Source organism: Schistocerca nitens, chromosome 8 (assembly GCF_023898315.1).
Source record: "Schistocerca nitens isolate TAMUIC-IGC-003100 chromosome 8, iqSchNite1.1, whole genome shotgun sequence".
Taxonomy (NCBI): Eukaryota; Metazoa; Arthropoda; class Insecta; order Orthoptera; family Acrididae; genus Schistocerca; species Schistocerca nitens.
In genome coordinates, this window is record NC_064621.1 from 577,941,156 (window position 1) to 577,949,255 (window position 8,100).

An 8,100-nucleotide genomic window follows, 5' to 3' on the forward strand; every position below is an offset into this window, starting at 1 on the left:
GTGGTAATAAAAATTCATTTAGACAGACTTAAGCACATTTAAAATTACGTGATCCTTAGCAACCCTCTCATGCTGAAAAATTCATATTAACTGATTAAGAACATTTAGTTGAAAATTGTATAAATTAAATTACGTATTTCGGCCTTGGTACACATTTTCTAAATGCAGTGGTTTTTTAAATAGTTACTGAATTCTTTCCCGGCGTTAGCTATGGAACACAAGACTCTCTCTGTTAGTAGAAAATGGTTAAATATTGCCAAGCCGACCTGAACGTTTAATTATCATTGACAAAACACATTTCACTATACGTTTAAGTTATTTGCTTTAGAAATTGAAAGAATCAACAAATTAACAACTTCAACGTTAATTATCCGCCTATGAACGCACAAATGTAAAACCAGTAATAAATTCCGTCAGCCTCAGGATCGCTGTAAAAGAAAAGTATTTCGTAATTCACTACTAATTTTATCTGCTCCCGATTTACGGGTTTGGTTAATTTTTTAGCGGAACAACTTTTTAAACGTGCCGCCGCTGCAAATCGCTCGGTCGCGGCACAGCCCAGCAACACCAACGATAATCGCAAAAAATGCTGAAAATTCTTTAAAGAAATATTATAGATGAGATGGGCAAGCTAATTTACATTAGTAATACATAATTTTGATAAATTATAATGTATTTAGACCACCACAATAATTAAACTTACTTTAGTTTGTAATTTCTCCTCTTATGGCGGCTAAAAATAGATACAGGCAAAAGAAGTCTACTCATTCATAAAATACTACGTCACAGGTTCCTCTCTCTCTCAGCTCTCGAGGAATACGACAAAGAATGCACATTATGTATTCCTATTTATACCACTGCCAACCGTTAATGTCTCTTTGCAGTCTTACAACATAACTTTCCTCTGTGACTGTATTTTACATTTTTCTTATCGCAGATATTAACATATTTCGTAATTACATTATGAGTATAGAAATATTACAATCATAAATACATCGAGAATATTATTACAGAAAATATTACAATAATAACGAATGTCCTTTATGCAAAATTAAATAATATTTTTATTTTGTTAAACAATTACAGGACATACGAATAGCTTCATAGGCGTACATAGTACAATTACGTGTCATTTCATTTTATTAATAGTGTGTGTGCTGCCAGGGAACGTTAGATAGATCACGCATTGCACGGCAGGTGAGTGAGACGTTGATGTCATCAGAAAAATTCAGACCGAGTCTGAAGCAGGCAGAGGGAGAGTTTCCAGAGAGGGTAGAACACGTAGTGCCGATAATTGAAGTGAGTATGTCACTTTTTATCATATGTCTTAGGATTAAGGTAACAACGGATCTAGTTAAGACGTATATAGTGATTAGATTTCCAGTAACTAGTGTGAGGAGACAGTATCACTGTTACACAGTGCATCCTTATCTGGTCCGATGGAAGCGCATGGGGAAGGGCGTACAGTTGAGGGCACAGCAGGTATTATTAATATCTAAGGAGGGCGATACTCATGCTACTATGTCGAGTTTACAGTTGAGTAGATGTCTAACGGAGTCTGTTTCCCTTTGTCCATCACTGGTAGTTTTCACGGGCAAGGGGTCGCGTGAGTTCCAGTTATTTAGGGCAGAAGCAGGAGCTTCGGAGTGTCGGAGAATAATAGTGAAGCCTACGCCACATTTTCAGCAAGTTGGGGGGCATTAGTTGTATTCAGTATTCGCTACGGAGAGGATATCAGACAAGTGTTATGGCAATGGGAATTGGGCATCAACCATGGCGATGGAATTACGGGACAGTGGTTTGCTAATCAACGGGACAAATTGTGAAAGAGTAGGGGATCGTTTCAGCTTACCAGCGACAGTCACGGGAGTCACCAAGGTTACAGATATTCATCTGACGTTGTACTGGCCAAATGGGTCATTTTGCATAGCACCAGTAGAAAATTTGACGTATATTAACAACATTTTGAATTCTACACTATTGGAAACGATAGATAAACTGGTAGATTCGGAGATAGGTCAAATTTCAATGCAGCAAATATTAAGGCATGTGGAAGAGTACGGTACCAGGCGAAAACGTAGCACAGTGACCGTTGGTATTTCAACCAGTACTATTACAGTGTTGATTGAATTTATCGGTGTGGTATATGTCATATTAAAACGGAGGATGCAGCATGTTAATCCTAGACCGCTCCATGAGATTCCTGTAGAATGGATTACCAGTAGGGCATGAGTCAGGGCAACCTGGATGTATGTAGGGAAGAAGTAGAATATAGGATATAACTAGAGTTAACATATAGGGTAAAATCGGGGACGAATTTAATTTTTAGGAGGAGGCGGTGTTGCGGCCGCATGTAGTAAGCATTGCTTCACGCAGTGGAAAATGGCAAAACAGAGGCAAGCCGGCGATCGAGGCATTGCAAAGTAAGCACGCACAGGTGGCCCTGCTGACAGCAGCAGTCTACCAACAGACTGACGCAAGGACGCACACACACCAAGCGCTGAGCGAAGCCTGGAGAGTGTTGAGTAAGGGGAAGAGGCCAGCACAATAAGTTCCACTGCAATATACTGCGAGAGAAATAACAAAAAGCTACATCGAGGGTAAAAAAACGTCCTCCTGCTGGATATAAATACACTCCTGGAAATGGAAAAAAGAACACATTGACACCGGTGTGTCAGACCCACCATACTTGCTCCGGACACTGCGAGAGGGCTGTACAAGCAATGATCACACGCACGGCACAACGGACACACCAGGAACCGCGGTGTTGGCCGTCGAATGGCGCTAGCTGCGCAGCATTTGTGCACCGCCGCCGTCAGTGTCAGCCAGTTTGCCGTGGCATACGGAGCTCCATCGCAGTCTTTAACACTGGTAGCATGCCGCGACAGCGTGGACGTGAACCGTATGTGCAGTTGACGGACTTTGAGCGAGGGCGTATAGTGGGCATGCGGGAGGCCGGGTGGACGTACCGCCGAATTGCTCAACACGTGGGGCGTGAGGTCTCCACAGTACATCGATGTTGTCGCCAGTGGTCGGCGGAAGGTGACGTGCCCGTCGACCTGGGACTGGACCGCAGCGACGCACGGATGCACGCCAAGACCGTAGGATCCTACGCAGTGCCGTAGGGGACCGCACCGCCACTTCCCAGCAAATTAGGGACACTGTTGCTCCTGGGGTATCGGCGAGGACCATTCGTAACCGTCTCCATGAAGCTGGGCTACGGTCCCGCACACCGTTAGGCCGTCTTCCGCTCACGCCCCAACATCGTGCAGCCCGCCTCCAGTGGTGTCGCGACAGGCGTGAATGGAGGGACGAATGGAGACGTGTCGTCTTCAGCGATGAGAGTCGCTTCTGCCTTGGTGCCAATGATGGTCGTATGCGTGTTTGGCGCCGTGCAGGTGAGCGCCACAATCAGGACTGCATACGACCGAGGCACACAGGGCCAACACCCGGCATCATGGTGTGGGGAGCGATCTCCTACACTGGCCGTACACCACTGGTGATCGTCGAGGGGACACTGAATAGTGCACGGTACATCCAAACCGTCATCGAACCCATCGTTCTACCATTCCTAGACCGGCAAGGGAACTTGCTGTTCCAACAGGACAATGCACGTCCGCATGTATCCCGTGCCACCCAACGTGCTCTAGAAGGTGTAAGTCAACTACCCTGGCCAGCAAGATCTCCGGATCTGTCCCCCATTGAGCATGTTTGGGACTGGATGAAGCGTCGTCTCACGCGGTCTGCACGTCCAGCACGAACGCTGGTCCAACTGAGGCGCCAGGTGGAAATGGCATGGCAAGCCGTTCCACAGGACTACATCCAGCATCTCTACGATCGTCTCCATGGGAGAATAGCAGCCTGCATTGCTGCGAAAGGTGGATATACACTGTACTAGTGCCGACATTGTGCATGCTCTGTTGCCTGTGTCTATGTGCCTGTGGTTCTGTCAGTGTGATCATGTGATGTATCTGACCCCAGGAATGTGTCAATAAAGTTTCCCCTTCCTGCGACAATGAATTCACGGTGTTCTTATTTCAATTTCGAGGAGTGTAGTAGAGTGCAGGCAGCAACAGACGGAAGCCATTAGGAAGCAGTTCGCATCTGAAGACGGACGTGGTCCGTGTTCGAATGTTCAATCTTCATAAGTGACAATTCCAGAAGTCAGTTCCAGCTCGCCGGAGTCATCTGTTGGCCGCCAGATGTCAACTTCAGGTCTGGGGATCGGGCCGAGTTCAGTCGGCACCATGGCTAACTAAATACAGCGAGAACTTCGAGCAGAGCCAGCCGCAGCATGGTCTTGGTCATAGGCGGCACCGGGGAGACTGATGCCCGGACTGTCAGCTTCCCAGCCGCCAGTGCAGCAGGCGTCGGCAGCTGGCCCCATGGCGCGTGGTCTGTCCATGACAGGACCTCGCGGACATCGCAACTGACGGCTTCCCACCCGCTGGTGCTGCAGGCATCGGCAGCTGACCTCACGGCGACGAGTTCATCTCAACCACAGGGCATCCTGGGATCAGTGGAGCACTGGTGACCTGAGGCTCTGAGTGCGATCAGCCGGCGCGCGCTGCGTGCATTGTCGGAGAATCTACATAGCAGCAGCCAGGCGGAGGGTTCCGCAGGGCTGGGCAGCGACGACGGGGAAGAAATTGTAAAGAAAGTTCAATAAATAATTGTAAAACTCCACGCCGTCTCAGTCTTTGGCACAGCCACTGTGTCTGCTGCTCACAAGTGGTGCGGAAGCCGCACCAAGTAGCAAACGGCCGCAACAGGAGGGATTTGTGGTCAGCACACTGCTCTCCCAGGTGTGTGTTATTTTCTGAGACTGAAGCTGCTACATCTCAATCAAGTAGCTACTCAGTTTGCCTCACAAGGGCTGAGTGCACCCTGCTTGCCAACAGCGCTTGGCAGACCGGATGGTCACCCATCCAAGTGCTAGCCCAGACCAACAGCACTTAACTTCGGTGATCTGATGGGAACCAGTGTTACCACTGTGGCAAGGCCATTGGCATCTTATGTTATTATGCTTATTAAATAAATCTTACGATTGCAGTATCAACTGAACAGTATTCATCTATGACCGAAGTATTGGAAATACACTGTGTTGACCACTGTGGCTATGGAAACACCTGTACTATCCTTACCACAAGACATACTCTTCCCTTCGCTATCACAGTACTTCAAGTCAAATCCATACACTCCCTACAACAGCACATATACATTTCCCTAACACAAACAAATATACTTCATAAACCTGATGCTCAAATGCGAACATATCACACACCCAGCACGAAAACTAAGTATAACATTACCTCCTCAATAACTGGCTGCATACAGCACAACATAATACTGACCGAAAATCAACGATTGGTGTGCAAGTCTCTTATGTTCCTCCAGCGAGTCGTACCACCCTCTCATAGACGTAATCAAACACATGCTAAAGAAAAAAATCTTGATCCCACCTACTACTGCATGTTACTCTCACAAGCGCTCTTAGTTCTACAGATGCACCCAAGTATCCCTGTTAAAACCTACAACCGGTTTACGAATCGAGGTACGACATTACCTGTGAATGAGGTGATGTTTTCTGGACAAATACCATGACCTTGATTGTACAAATGTCTGTATTAAGAGCCAGCGATGAACCCTCGCGGTAAATTCAATGAACTTTGAACGTGGTGTGTAAGCACTACTGGCAACTCCATCACACTGCACACAACTACATATTCCATTTGTTTTTGCAGTGCATTCTGTCTCGAGACCATATCAGATGTTCTGCGATATATCCGCTGGGTTATAGGCGAAGACAGACAGTAGTAGCAGATGATGTGCTGATTGAGATCCTAAGAAGAAAAATATACACTAACTTCTCAGATCTGTAGCCTTATGCTATATATTTAGAATTTATGTTCATTCAAACATATACTTGCATAGGCTCACACCCACAAGTCAAACATAATTCATGCACTCTGAATCTCTAAACGAGTCCCATTCCTCGAATCTGTATGCTACAGTAAAATTACAACCACCTTTTAATCACACCCTACACATCCTCCAGTCGCACCCATGCCTACAGCTTTCCACAAGTGCTAGTTCCATTTCTCCCTAATGTCATTTTTTCTTATGAGGAGTATTGAAACCGGCAGAGGAAGATTTCTTTGTCAGCAAGTTAATCAAGCCAAAAAACACTCTGCTTCTGCCAATCCACGTTTCTGGGAACCGTCGGTCCATGAATCGACGCACACAATGACTAAAATTTGCCGGCGCCCCGTCATGCTGGAGCCACATGCGTTGTCTTGTAGGGAGCGGGACGTTTTCCAGCAATTTTGGCAATGCTGTGGCGAGAAAATTCCAATAGTACCTGCCATTTAATGGCATATGTAGCAGATACGGCCCAATTAAACAGTCCCCAACAACACCGGCCCACACATTAACGAAGAATCGCACTTGATGAGCGCTAGTAACTGTGACATGTGGGCTACCCTCACTCCAAACATGCGAATCGTGCATGTTGAAGACTCCATCACGCCCTAACGTTGCTTCCTCGGTAAACAACACAAAGGATGGAAATGTAGGATGCATTTCACACTATTCCAGGTACCATTGTGAAAACTGTGCTCTGGGTGGATAATCAACTGGTTCCAGATTGTGGATATGCTGTGAGTCAAATGCACGTAACAATTGCTCTCGAAGGACTGTTCGTTCTTACATTCATCTGATTCATCCCCATGTTACGTGCAATTGCACGAGTGCTGGTTGAAGGATGCCCCTTCACATGCTCCAAGACAGCTTCCTCAAACTGCAGCATTCTTACCGTGCGACGGCTTCCCTGTCCAGGTAATCTGCTAAATAACCCGGTCTCACGCAGACGTTGGTACAGAGCAGCAAAGGTCGTATGATGCGGGATATAGCGATTAGGATATTATTGTTGATAAACCCGCTGTGCAGCTCGTCCGTTGTGGTGCGCTACGTAGTACGCACCAACCGTATCAGTGTACTCGCTCCAGGTGAATCGTTCCATTTACTACACTGGTGGACAGCAGTTTCCTACAACTGAAAAGCGTAATACGGCCTCCAACGGTTTAAATAATGCTCATAGGAAAAAATAACATTAGAGAAAAATATTTGTTTTGATGTCTCCTACAACCTCCCAGAGTTTGTCGGTTTAAATACTTTTCATCCTGTATAGTGAACACGTTTTCATACCTATATGAAGTCGAATCACGTGGCCAATAGGACTGCAGCATTCTAGGGATGCGGGGTGCTAGGTCATGAATAAACACTGTGGTTATTGTGGGAAAATGTGGAACTTCTCATTTGGTTGTTGAATATTGAAAGAGTAAATTGAATTATTGAATATGATTAAAATTGAAATGGATTTAAGTACTTGGGTAATTCATAGGTTAGATGCTCAATGTGGGTGTTAGAATATTTACAAAAGACTATGTTCAGGAGGTGTATGTAGGTGAGGCCGAGGGTGTGTGACGTAAGCAGTCGGACACCCGTGGGCCAGTGGCGCGGCGTGTGTCCGTTTATAAAAAAACGGGTGCGATAGGGAGCAGACGATCTTGTGTCATCACGCAACTTCACAGTAGCACCCTCTGTTGGGCATGATATGAACTAATTCAGTTGTAGTCCATACTCAGTGGCAAACACACATGCTTCAAACTGGTTAAATAATAAGGAGAAGTCCTATTTTCTCGTCATCTTCCTAAGTTTGATGACTTATCATGTTGGAATTTGAACTTCGCGCCATTTTTCTGGGAGAGGGACCGTGGCACTTTCCTTCGAAAAATCAAACTTCCCGCCAAAATCCGCCATCTTGGACGACGTCATCACCTCCATCTGGGATAACGTCATCGCCGCCATCTTGGATAACGGTGTTTTGCGCCAGAAACACACTTGAGATTGGGTGACGTCATCGCCGCCATCTTGTATTACGGTACTTTGCGCCACAGCGCTGGTTGTCCCAATACTCATACCAACCACATGGTCAAACGTCATGATTAGCCTGCTTCTGCACCTTTATTTCTCCTCTCTTCGAAATACGCATAGTGATCGCAATGATTTTTCTAAAGAAATAGTTTTGAAATCTGCACA

General features: G+C 46.0%; 1 pseudogene; it reads right to left on the reverse strand.

Moving 5' to 3' along the window:
• Positions 1-4,892: 4,892 nt before the first annotated feature.
• Positions 4,893-5,010, reverse strand: LOC126200126 (5S ribosomal RNA; annotated as a pseudogene).
• Positions 5,011-8,100: the final 3,090 nt, after the last annotated feature.